Consider the following 12,358-nt stretch of genomic DNA (forward strand, 5'->3'; position numbering starts at 1 on the left):
CCAGAAGTTGATCAGGCTGAGGTTGACCTAACAGCAGACACGCCTTCATCTTCTACTGCCATTCTGGAGCTGCAAACCTCTCCCTCTCCAGTGGTTGATTTGATAGAAGTTCACTTTGAGTGATACAGTAATTACAGTACACTGTACACCTGTACAGTATTTCTGCAAAGATAGTTTTTGTCAAGCAATGTTTCCATCATGGTAGAATAACCATCTACTATAATAAAACGCTAAGTGCTCATGCACACTCTTATCTGCATGTTCCCTGATCTGTATGTCTGTGGCAGGTAAGAGTACGCATGCGCGCTTAGGGTTCTATTCTAACGACAGGCGGCAGGTAACATGCCGTGACTCCCCCCCCCCCCGGCGCCGACACTATCCGGCACACCCGAAACCCCTGTTGACCTTCCTAGCCGAACCTCCCACCGCGAGATGAACACAAACCTCCTGGCTCCAGCAGCATCTGAGGCACAGTAAACACACTGCTTCGCATCCTTCTACTGGCCTGATTTTCTCTGCTGCGTCCCTGATGACATCATCAGAAACACGATAGAGGAAATTAGTGCAGTAGAAGACCGCGAAGCAGCGTGTTTACTTTGCCTCGGATGCTGCTAAAGCTGGGAGATTTGTCGGCCGTCTAGCGGTGGGAGAGTCGGCACCGGTGGGGGGGGGGGGGGTTAAATTGAAACATGCTGCTCAGGGGGATTGGAAGGAGGCAGGCAGGCTGGCTTCGGGGGTGGGGGGATTTAAATGGAAACATGCTGCTCAGGGGGATGGGAGGCACTCAGGCAGGCAGGCTGGCATGGGGGTGGGTGGAGGGGTTTAAATGGAAACATGCTGCTCAGGGGGATGGGAGGCAGGCTAGCTGGCAATGGGGGATGGAGGTGGGACAAAGTCTGGAAGATAATGATGGAGACATAGGAAGGAGGCACTGGGGGCACTAAGGACATGGGCAGGAGGCACTGGGGGCCCTAAGGACACAGGAAGGAGGCACTGGGGGCCCTAAGGACACAGTACGCTGGCACTGGGGCACTAAGGACATTGTACGCAGGCACTGGGGCACTAAGGATACAGTACGCAGGCACTGGGGGCACTAAGGACACGGGAAGGAGGCATTGAGGGCCCTAAGGACATAGGGAGAGACACAGACAGAAAAAATGAGACAGACAGACAGGCAGCATCCAAGGAGAGACAAAGGGAAAAAAAACCAGACAGACAGACAGACATCTACTCTAGTACCTGTTAATGTAACGGGCTTAAACACTAGTTTCTTTAGATATGTCCATTTTCCAGTCTGCGCTGTAACATTCTACAGTACCTCTGAACCGTTTTGTTCTGGTGAGCACAAAGGGCCCCTTTTAGAAAGCCCAATAGTGTCCCAGCACAGCTAATGCACCAAAGGCCATTCAATTCCTATGGCTTTGGTGCATTTGTTACAGGAGAAATTCTACCCTGGCTTTGTAAAAGGTGCCCTAATTGCTTACTATGGTTGTGTGATATTGTACAGTACACTGCTGTATTTATTTTCCAGCACTGTTGTATATAATTTTTTAAAGAATATTACTTCTATAAGCAGTGCTACAAATAATAAAAAATATACTTACAACATTCTAAATGCTCTACTATGGTTTTTGTCAAATGCTGTCCCATGCAGGAACCTAACCCAATTTTTCCTACAGACCCATTATTTAGTTTACATCAGTGGTCTCAAACTCACGGCCCGGGGGCCACATGCGGCCTACCAGGTACTATTTTGAGGCCCTCGGTATGTTTATCATAATTACAAAAGTAAAATAAAACAGTTTCTTGACCATGTGTCTCTTTAGCTATAAATTACAGTATTATTATTAAGACTTAGCCAAAAGGAAAGATTTATAAACTATAAAGAGTTTTACCTCATACAAAATTGTCATTTCTTTAATAAGACATAAACTATTTTTTTCTTAGGCCCTCCAAGTACCTACAAATCCAAAATGTGGCCCTGCAAAAGGTTTGAGTTTGAGACCACTAGTTTACATGGTTTTGAGGAGCAAAATATAATTCTGGAACCTAACCTCCATTTTCCCACAAACACAGCGTTTCATTGTTCGCAAACTTTTCCGGAAATCATATTACCATTAACAACATGCGCAAGAGACAGCCGAAGGGAGTCAGGAGGGGCTGAGCCAAGTCTGGAGCTAGTCCGGTGCATGTGGCGACAGGAGCGGAGAGCGGAGAAAGCAGGAGAGGGGAGTAAGTGGAGACAGTGAAAGGAGCAGAGTACACGTGGTGAGAGGAGCGGAGAGCAGAGAGGGAGGCAGACAGGACACGGAGAGGGGAGTAGGCGAGAGATAACTCCGCCCACCCACCCCCGACATCACCAGCACACCACAGCCGAACTCCCCCATAAAAGGGGAGGAGCCAATGGTGCACGGCAAAGGCAAAGGAGCTCACCTTAGCGAAAGCGCCTTTGCGAAGGGCCTCAAGAAAAGCCAAATCTTTATCCTTAACCACAAGGACTCCAGGGAAGCAGCAAGGTAAGGACACAGCACACCACAAGGCAGAGTACAAACACCAGGCACACACCCAGCAAATAAGAAACTCAAGAATGGCAGGGAAAACTAGAAGCAACAAGACAGCAATCAAGTCCAGCGTCCCAGTCACCCAAGAGATCCAGAGGAAGGCCACAGTTTACGTGCAGACAGAGGACGACCCAGGTTGGAAGACAGAGGTCTCTGTGCAGACCGAAGCTATACCCCAGCTGAAGACTTCAGTCTCAGTGCAGACAGAAGAGGTCGACAAGCAAGACCAGCAACAGCTAGACAGTGACATCCTGCAGGAGCTGTTGAGCCTGAGGGAAGAGGTGAAACGCCTGAGAAGCATCCGGGAAGATGAGGTCTTCATCGATGGAGTCATCTAGGAGCTGTCCCAAGTCTCCGAGCAGGCGCAAGACAAGACCATCTTCGAGACACCCAGACCAGACAGACCTACAGCTTCGGAAGCAACGGTTGGGGTACAAGAAGAGGCTAGAGATGTTGACTCCTGGCAGCTGGTTACATCTACAAGCAACACAAAAGGCCTTCCTCTTCTTCAAGCAAACAGAGCAGCTTTACATCAATCCCTCAGATCACCTTGAAGAACAGGTTCCAGCTTCTACAGGAAGGACCTGCCAATGAATCACAGGAGGATGACCAGCGGATGACTCCGGTTCCAGAGGCAACGGATCAGCTCCCCCTGAAGAAGTGCAGAGTGGTAGTCATTGGGGACTCCCTGCTGCATGGCACTGAGAGACCAATATGCAGACCGGATCTACAATCAAGAGAGGTTTGTTGTCTTCCAGGAGCCAGGATCCGGGATGTGACTGCCTGCTTAGAAAAACTGATCAAGCCCCAAGACCACTTCCCTATGCTTCTCATCCACATCAGGACGAACGACACAGCCAGGAACACCCCGGAGAAAATAACTGAAAACTTTGGAGCCCTGGGTGAGAAGCTTAAGTGGATGGATGGGCAGGTGGTCTTCTCCTCAATCCTTCCAGTGAGAGACAAGGGAAGAGCCAGGGAAGATCGTATCCAGAGGGCAAATGAGTGGCTACACGGATGGTGCAAAGAGATGAACTTTGGATTCCTGGACCATGGAGAGGCACTTCAAGGACTACAGGGACCAGACGGGCTCCACCTGACCAGAAGAGGAAAGAACGTCTTTGGATGACGACTAGCTCACCTGCTCCGAAGGGCTTTAAACTAGGTGAGTTGGGGGGAGGGTACCCTCTCTCATACTGGTGTGGTAAGTAACCATCCTGGCAGGGTAAGTTGCCACTCCATTTCTGAGTCTGAGGTAAGTACACACACTGCAGACAGTGCTGCAGGAGACATACTAACTCAAACGGGAAAATCTCCATGAAGACCGGTAGAACATAAGGTATGGAGGGCTATGTACGTTAATGCCCACAGTTTAGGCAATAAAATTCTGGAATTAGAGACGGAAGTGAGGTATGCCGACCTAGATGTAGTGGCAATATCTGAAACCTGATTCACGGATTCCCATGGGTGGGATATGGCTATATCAGGATATAACTTGCTCCATCGAGACAGAGAGGGCAAAACAGGAGGAGGGGTAGGACATCAAAGTTACCAGAATCGCAGGGGTCAAGTATACCGGGGAATCCCTCTGGGTTAACCTGGCCAGGGGAAATGACAAATGCCTGTAACTTGGCGTTGTATACAGACCTCCAAGGCAACAGGATGTCATAGAATTAATCGAAGACAAGACATCGAGACCATCACACTGTGTGGAGACACGGTACTGTTGGGGGACTTCAATATGCCTGATGCAGACTGGAACAAACTTTCCGCTATGACCTGTGGCAGCAGGAGGCTACTAACCTCCATACGGGGAGCACGACTCAAACAGATGGTATTGGAGCCCACTAGGGATCAGGCGATACTGGACCAATACTCACCAACGGAGATAGTGTCAGAGAGGTTTCGGTGGGCGAAGCGTTAGCCTTCAGTGACCACAACATGGTGTGGTTTCACCTCAGGAAAGGTTTCACTAGATCAAACACATCCACAAAGGTCCTTAGCTTTAAAGGTACTAAATTCAAGAGCATGGGAAATTTCGTTTACGAGGCACTGCAAAACTAGGGAGGTACTGTGGTCTACTCTAAAATCTACACTACAGGAAGCAACTAATCTCTGTATAAAAACAGTGAGAAAACGGCAGAGAAATAATAAACCTCAGTGGTTCTCCGCAGAGATCTCGGAACTCGTGAAACAGAAGAAAAGAGCATTTGTATCCTACAAACAATCAGAAAGACTAGAAGCTAATGAAGACTATCTGGCGAAATCTAGAACTGTCAAAACAGTAGTCAAAGATGCCAAACTTCGGATGGAAGAGAATCTAGCAAAGAATATCAAAAAAGGAGATAAATCCTTTTTCAGGTATATTAGTGACAGAAAAAGGAACACAGATGGGATAGTGCGCCTTAGGAAACCTGACGGTAAATATGTAGAATTGGACTCTGATAAAGCTCAGTCTTTACCTGCGAGGCGCCAGGATCTGGTCCACAGCTGCAGGCGAGGGAGAGCTCAAACGACCCGTTCCGGAATTTTGAATTTACCACCGACAGCGTCTACCAAGAACTATCAAGGCTCAAAGTGAACAAAGCCATGGGACCGGATAAACTACATCCCAGAGTACTTAGGGAGTTGAGAGATGTCCTTGCAGAACCGTTAGCTACACTCTTCAATCTTACCCTGAGTACAGGAAGGGTCCCATTAGACTGGAAAACAGCTAACGTCATTCTGCTGCACAAAAAGAGATGCAGGACGGAGGCTGAAAATTACAGACCGGTAAATCTCGCATCAATAGTGTGTAAACTCATGGAAACGTTGATTAAACACAAATTAGATACGATCCTAAATGATGAGAGACTAAGGGATCCCCCACCAACATGGATTTACAAAGGGAAGGTCCTGCCAATCCAATCTGATCAGTTTCTTTGACTGGGTAATGAAAAAGCTAGATATGGGAGAGTCCCTGGATATTGTGTACTTGGACTTTAGTAAGGCTTTTAGTAAGTGTCCCACACCGTAGGTTATTGAACAAGATGAGTTCGTTGGGATTAGGGGAAACATTGACAGCATGGGTTAAAGACTGGCTCAGCGGCAGACTTCAGAGGGTGATGGTAAATGGTACTCCCTCCGAAACATCGGAAGTGATCAGTGGAGTGCCGCAGGGCTCAGTCTTGGGTCCCATCCTATTTAATATCTTTGTACATGACCTGCCTCACGGACTTCGAGGTAAAATTGCATTATTTGCTGACGACGCTAAACTGTGCAACATAGTGGGCAAAAGCACAATGCCCGACAGTATGACGCAGGACCTACTCTTACTGGAACAATGGTCCGCAACTTGGCAACTGAGTTTTAATGCCAAAAAATGTAAAGTTATGCACCTTGGCAGCAGAAATCCATGCAGTACTTACACTCTGAATGGTGAGACTTTAACAAGAACTGCTGCAGAACGAGACCTAGGAGTAATCATTAATGAAGATATGAAGACTGCCAATCAAGTAGAGAAAGCTTCATCCAAGGCTAGGCAAATGCTGGGATGCATCCGAAGAAGTTTTGTCAGCCAGAAGCCCCAAGTTGTAATGCCATTGTACAGGTCCATGGTGAGTCCTCATCTGGAATATTATGTTCAATTTTGGAGGCCACATTATCTAAAGGATGTGCTGAGAGTGGAGTCGGTTCAGTGAATGGCCACCAGGATGGTCTCAGGACTCAAGGATCTCCCATATGAGGAACGTCTAGGTAAGTTGCAGCTATACTCTCTCGAGCAACGCAGAGAGAGGGGAGATATGATAGAGACATTCAAATATGTAACTGGCCGTATTGAGGTAGAAGAAGATATCTTTTTCCTTACAGGACCTACGGCAACAAGAGAGCATCCGTTGAAACTCAGGGGTGGGAGATTTCATAGCAACACTAGGAAGTATTTCTTCACTGAAAGGGTGGTTGATCGTTGGAATGATCTTCCACTTCAGGTAATTGAGGCAAGCAACGTGCTCAATTTTAAGAAAAAATGGGATAAGCATGTGGGTTCACTTCGTGGAAGTGCTTAGGGGGGAGGGTCCTTAGAATGGGCAGACTTGTTGGGCCAGTGGCCCTTTTCTGCCATCATATTCTATGTTTCTAACAAGAACGGACTGTATATGCTTGGTATAAAAATCACAAGACCATCAATTGTGAATTTGAAATATTATGGCCCAGCCATAACGTGGGAACATCGGCTAAGCTTTTTTCACAGCTTTCCAATACTGTATAGCCAAAAAAATTGCCAATACCATTGTCTCAACAGTGCTTCACAAGCTAAGTACCATAAGCTTTATTTGACAAGTAAGCTTTGATAAACAATCAGTGGTACTGTCTTGAGAAGTAACTGATGGATTTCTATCACTGCAACTACTATAAGGTGAAATATTATAAAAACAAAAGTTAACAAATATAAAAAGAGTGTTTAAAATAAAAGCAATTAAGACCAGTGATAGTTCATGAGTGGCCATCTGGGCAGGTTTATTTCCAAACCCAGACAGCTGTGAACACTTGAGGTCTTTCAGCCTAAAAACACATTAAACCTCATAATACAGTACTTCCCCAATATTCGTGGGGGTTCCGTTCCAGGGATATGGTTTTTAGCAGGGGAAACAGGAGAGGGCAGCTGGAGCGCCGGTGAGTGAAGGAAATCACTTGCAGTATGCTCTGAGTGCCTCTTCCTGTACTAAAGTCAGACCTCACCAATCAGGAGCTGCCTTGACACGCAGCTCCTGATTGTTGAGGCCCGACTTTAGTACAGAAAGAGGTGGTTGGAGCATACCGGGAGTGATTTCCTTCACTCGCCACTGCCCGGTCATTTGCAAATACCGCAAATGACCGGGACCGTGAATCGTGGACCACGAATGACTGGGGGAGCACTGTATTATACATGTAGGTTTTTTGCTAAAGAACTCTCTTATATACATCTATTTTTAAGGGATTTTTGTCATAGACTTTGGATATGGAGGATTAGTGTGGTATAAAAATCATAAATGTTACAGTTGCTCTTTTTTTCCTGCTTTTTAATCTGCATTTCACACAGTCTACATTTTTTCTGGATTTAATTTACTCTTATTACTGAAGAGGTGTAAGTTACATTCAAGTACAGTGTTTTCCTGTCCTTAGCGAGCTTACTTACAATTTAAGTTTGATCTAATAAACAAGGGTAAGCGACCACCCAAGATCATAAGAAATGTCAATGGGCTTCAATCTCCCCTCATTCTCAACCTACTGCTCTTACTATGGTACTAAGCTATTCCATTTACCTGAAGGTTTTGTGACAAGAGGGGGTATAAAAAGCTACTCTGACTTTTCATAGTCATGTGACAGTTTGGATAAGGCAGTGGGTTTTGATTTGCATATTAATCCATATGAATCTATAGAAATTAACAAAAGTTAAAAGCGAGAAAAAAAGCATATTAAAGTGATTGTATTTTCACTAGATTAACGTTTCTTTGATCTTCCACCCCCCCAATCCAACCTTTTCTTCTTCAGACTATCTCTGGCTAATCCTGTTCTGCTAAAGTAAAGTTTACTTAGCTCTTGATACTTAAAAAAAATATTATTGTTGCTTTATATCTTTATTCTGAGTATTTTGGTGTTTTTTTTAAACATTTATTTTTGTGCAACTGGGAGCCCGATTATTCTGAGGCTTTACAGACAGTATAGCCTAAACTGCCTCCTTCTAAACATTTGTTTACGTGGACCCCTGTTTATACTATACAGTATAAGAGAAACAGTAACTTTTCTCGACACCTTTTCAGAAAGAGCAGGTCAAGCAGATATGGAGCAAATCTAGTTTGCCAGAACATGGAACGTTCTCCTGTTTCTTGGCTACATAGACAGGTGAAGGACAGAGATCTTGGAGGAGCAAAGTTTTGGAACATATAGAATATGTTCTTCCTTATTAGCGACTGAGGGGTTATCAGCGCATTCCTCCTCTCTAATCTTTTCTTGAACACAGCAGACATGAAAGCTGGGTCATCTGACAGTGCCGGGGGGGGGGGGGGGGGGGGGGGAGAGTGTTTTGGCAAGCTTCGACATTGTGTCGGAACTACTATGAACTGCTCAGACTTCCCCAGCGGCGGCACTGCTGCTGACCGCTAACCGGGACGCACACGCAAGCTCTGTGCAGCGACACTCACCTCTTGCGAGGCCGGGGGGGACGGGACACAGTGGCCAAGCCCCCACCGCCTCCTTCCTCGCCAAGCCGCTTTTTCGCGCTCGCTCGCTCCCTTTGCTTATCCGCGTGGCGCAGGCAGCCGTGTTCTGAGAACGCTTTCAACGAACGGTTCCCTTTCTCTTCTGGTTAGAAAGGAAGGGGGAGGAGATTCAAAACGGCCTCTAGTCGTCTCCCGCCGGCAACAGAACTCAAGCGCGAGGGTCTCTCTGCGCGAGAAGATTCCGCCGCTTCAATTTCCCCCGCCTGCAAAACAGCCCGCTGGCCGAGCCGCTGGCACGTGACACGTCACACAGTTCCGCCGACTGCCAAATGCTGTGCTGCCTCTCTCGCTCGCTCTTGTGACAGGTCGGCTAGGAGTGGGACTCCGGCTGGTCCCTGCGAATTACGCAGCAGGACGGGGGGTGGAGCCTCTGTGCCAGCAGCGGCCTTTGAGCCGGCGAGCCCCAAAGTGCCGCCGCAGGGCAGAGCGGTGCTCGCAAGAGTCTGACGCGCGCTTGCCTTGGCTTTAGCAGTCGCGCTATTGTCAGTGGCAGGGAAGCCGGCTCGTAAGGTGCAAGTGGGTGCCGAGTGCCTCCGGCACTGAGCAAGCTCCCTTTTTCAATCCTATTGAAATGTTGGTGCCTGTGGTTCGTTAGAGTGGTTCTGTTGTGTTCAAATTCAGGGGAGGGAAATGTATTTTCTTCCATTCCATGTTGCAATATGACCAGAGTTTGATTAATTATAGGTTACAACTTGGCTTCTGGATTGGCAGGAGCAATTTTGTAATTTCAGCTATAATTGAGCTTAGATTATTCTTATTAGACTATAGAATTTTCCGCAAGGAAGTAAAAACCTTGCTATTGCTATTACTTCCGATCTAAAACAGTGAAGCCCCAGGCCTCCTATAGTAGTACCCTGTGGCTGATTATATGCACAGGTAGCAGGCCAGAAGGACAGTATCAGATAAAAGGAGAGTAAAGAGGCCAAATAGAAATTCCCCTTTCACCAGTATTTTCAGGGTTCTGGGCCGCTGATCCCCTGCGCTATATGAACAGAAGTTGCCAGCTGCTTAGAAAAATTCTCTGCCAGGTCCTACAAAACTATTAATCGGAGATAGGGTTACCATATTTGTGAAGACAAAAAAAGAGAACACATGACCCTACCCCGCCCCTGCCCACAATACAATACTACTTAATTTTTAAAACTTTTTTTTAAAATAAATTTTTTTAAACCTTTGTCATCTCTGATTTCTGCTTTCCTCATCTTCTCTTCACTCCTTTCCATCCACCATCTGCCCTTTTTCTCCTTTTTACTATTCATTCAAGCTTCAGTTTTCTTCATCTTTTCTCTCTTGCACCAGATAATAATAATACCAACTTTAATTTGTATACCGCACTACCACAAGCAGTTCAGAGCAGTTTACAGAGGAAGAGACTATACATATACAACGATGTTACAGAAAGTATTGTCAAGTACATTGGTAACAAATTTCAATTACATTAGTGAGCCGAAAGAGGTTGGGTATAACTGGAAATATGTCAGAGATATAGCAGGTATTTCAGTGATATAACAAAGTAGGGCGGGGTCTGAGAAATTTATCAGAGATTTCCTGAAGGATTGGTAGGAGGGTGCACTTGAAATGAGGGTGGTTAGACATTTATTCCATTTGCCAGCTTGGAATGACAGTGTTCTATCAAGGAATCTCTTGTAGACACAGCCCTTCAGAGAGGGGAAAGCAAACAGGTAGGCACTACGTGTGCAAGTGGTGCCTGGGAACACAAAATGGCACGACAGATAAATCGGGGATAAACCTGTTAAGGTTTTGAAGAAAAGGCAGGCGAACTTGAAGATGACCCAGATCCAGCATCTCTCTTTTTCTCTCTCTCCATATTTCTCTACTGACCCCTCTTCCCAGCATCAATCTCTGTCTCTCTCATGCCTCTAATGCCTTCCCCTTCTCCTTTATTCCTTCATATAATCTCTTCACTCCACCCTGCCCCTACCCTGTCCTCTGATCTCCCTGCCAGCTCTGTTTCCTTTCTTCTTCCCCTCCAAGCAGCATCTTTCTCAGTCATCTTTCTCAGTCATCTTTCTCAGTCATGACTCCAGTGTTTCTCTCTGGTATCTCTCATGGTCTTCGACTTCTGTGACATATTGCCAGCAGTGTTGGTGATTTAGACACCCGCTGCCTGCCAGCTTCTGAACTCCTCTGCCGTGTCCCACCTGTGCGGAAACAGGGAATTGCATCACAGGATGTGGGATGTGGCAGAGAGTAGAGTTCAGGAGGAGCCGACTGGCAGTGGGTATCTTAATCACTGACACTGCCAGCTTCCAATGTGAGCCTTGGAAGACTGCAAAGGGGGGAGCAAGACTAGAGAAGAAGTGCAGGGCAGCTGGAAGAAGAGGAAGACTGAAGACAAGCCAGACTTTGGAAAGGGGGACAAGGCTGGATGCATAATTTATGTTTTTGTATAATCCTACTTTATTCCAAGACCAGTGGGTTATTTCCGTCTACCCGCCAGGACTTTGTAGGAAGCCTCAAACTTCAGAGTCTTAAACCCCTCCTTCTCTTACCTCATCACTGACCCTGTGAACATCAGTCTTTCTTCCTACAAGCCAGGCTGTAGGAGCTTGTCTTTTCTGCTGTAATTTCAGTCTTTGCGTTCAGTTTTCGCCTTTGTGCTGTGGAGATTCCCTGTGACGACAACTCCAGCTGCGGGGGATCGCAGACCTTTGGGAAAAGTCTGTTTCTGGAGGGTTCTCTGCTTTGTCAGCCCTCTGGTCAGCCTGCACATCAGATCTGGGCTCCTGGACCGTTCCCTTGGGAGCTAGTTCATCCTAGGTGTGTCCGCTAGTGGGTCGAGCAGAGGCTGTGTGGTTCCGTGGAGGCGCACCTGGGATCGGGGCCAGACTGCATTCCTCCACCAGGCATTCCTGAGGGTGGCGGAGGTGACGGTCGTGGATGTCAGGCTGGTGGGACAGTCAGAAGATTCAAAGTTCAGCTTTCCAACAAGTTGAGGCAGAGGATCTCTCTGTGAGCTGTTTCAGCTTTGTCTGCAGTGTTTCCCTGTCAGCACATGTTTGAGTACAAGCTGACAGCTTGAAATGGCAATTTGGAGGAGTCTTTAAAAGGGGTTTTTAGGTGGTTTCCCTGCATGCCCTAGCCCCCCTAAAATCGTCATTTCTTTAGGTTTCTTGTGGCGTTCCCAGGCTATTTTTAGTTAAAATCAGCATCCACAGCAGCTGTCTTGGATTTTTCCCAATTTGAATTAAAAGTTATTTTTTGCATTTGCCAGCTTCATTTTTGAAAGAAAACCAAATGCCTCATTTGCGGTTGATGGCTGTTGGATGCGCAACCGTGTTTCACGTCCGCTGCAGCCTATGAGGGGTTCAAGGCTTGCCCAGATGCGGTGCCTTCAACCTCCAAGGAGGGTCTTCTAGCACCTTCTGTCCTGACTCCTATGAAAGTGTCATCGGGGGTGGAGGGGGGGAGTCCTGGAAACTGCGCAGGTGATGTTTTGGCAAAATGCAAGCACGTCTCAGAAGTGGTCATTACCACCCTACCGAAGGCTGAGAAACCACTCTTTCAGCATATTCCAAGACATGGGATACTTTTCAG

General features: G+C 46.8%; 1 protein-coding gene across 4 annotated transcripts in view; it reads right to left on the reverse strand.

Moving 5' to 3' along the window:
* LPIN2 (lipin 2) overlaps window positions 1-9,351 on the reverse strand; it is a 293,670-nt gene extending 284,319 nt beyond the window's left edge. The window contains exon 1 of one of the 4 annotated variants that reach the window (XM_033933961.1): window positions 8,723-9,349. The gene's annotated coding sequence lies outside the window, so the exon portion shown is untranslated. Of the gene's footprint in view, window positions 1-8,722 lie in introns of all 4 variants that reach the window. The other 3 variants (XM_033933960.1, XM_033933962.1, XM_033933963.1) reach the window with 3 other exon arrangements.
* Window positions 9,352-12,358: the final 3,007 nt, after the last annotated feature.

This window comes from Geotrypetes seraphini, chromosome 2, assembly GCF_902459505.1.
Source record: "Geotrypetes seraphini chromosome 2, aGeoSer1.1, whole genome shotgun sequence".
NCBI classification, from domain to species: Eukaryota; Metazoa; Chordata; class Amphibia; order Gymnophiona; family Dermophiidae; genus Geotrypetes; species Geotrypetes seraphini.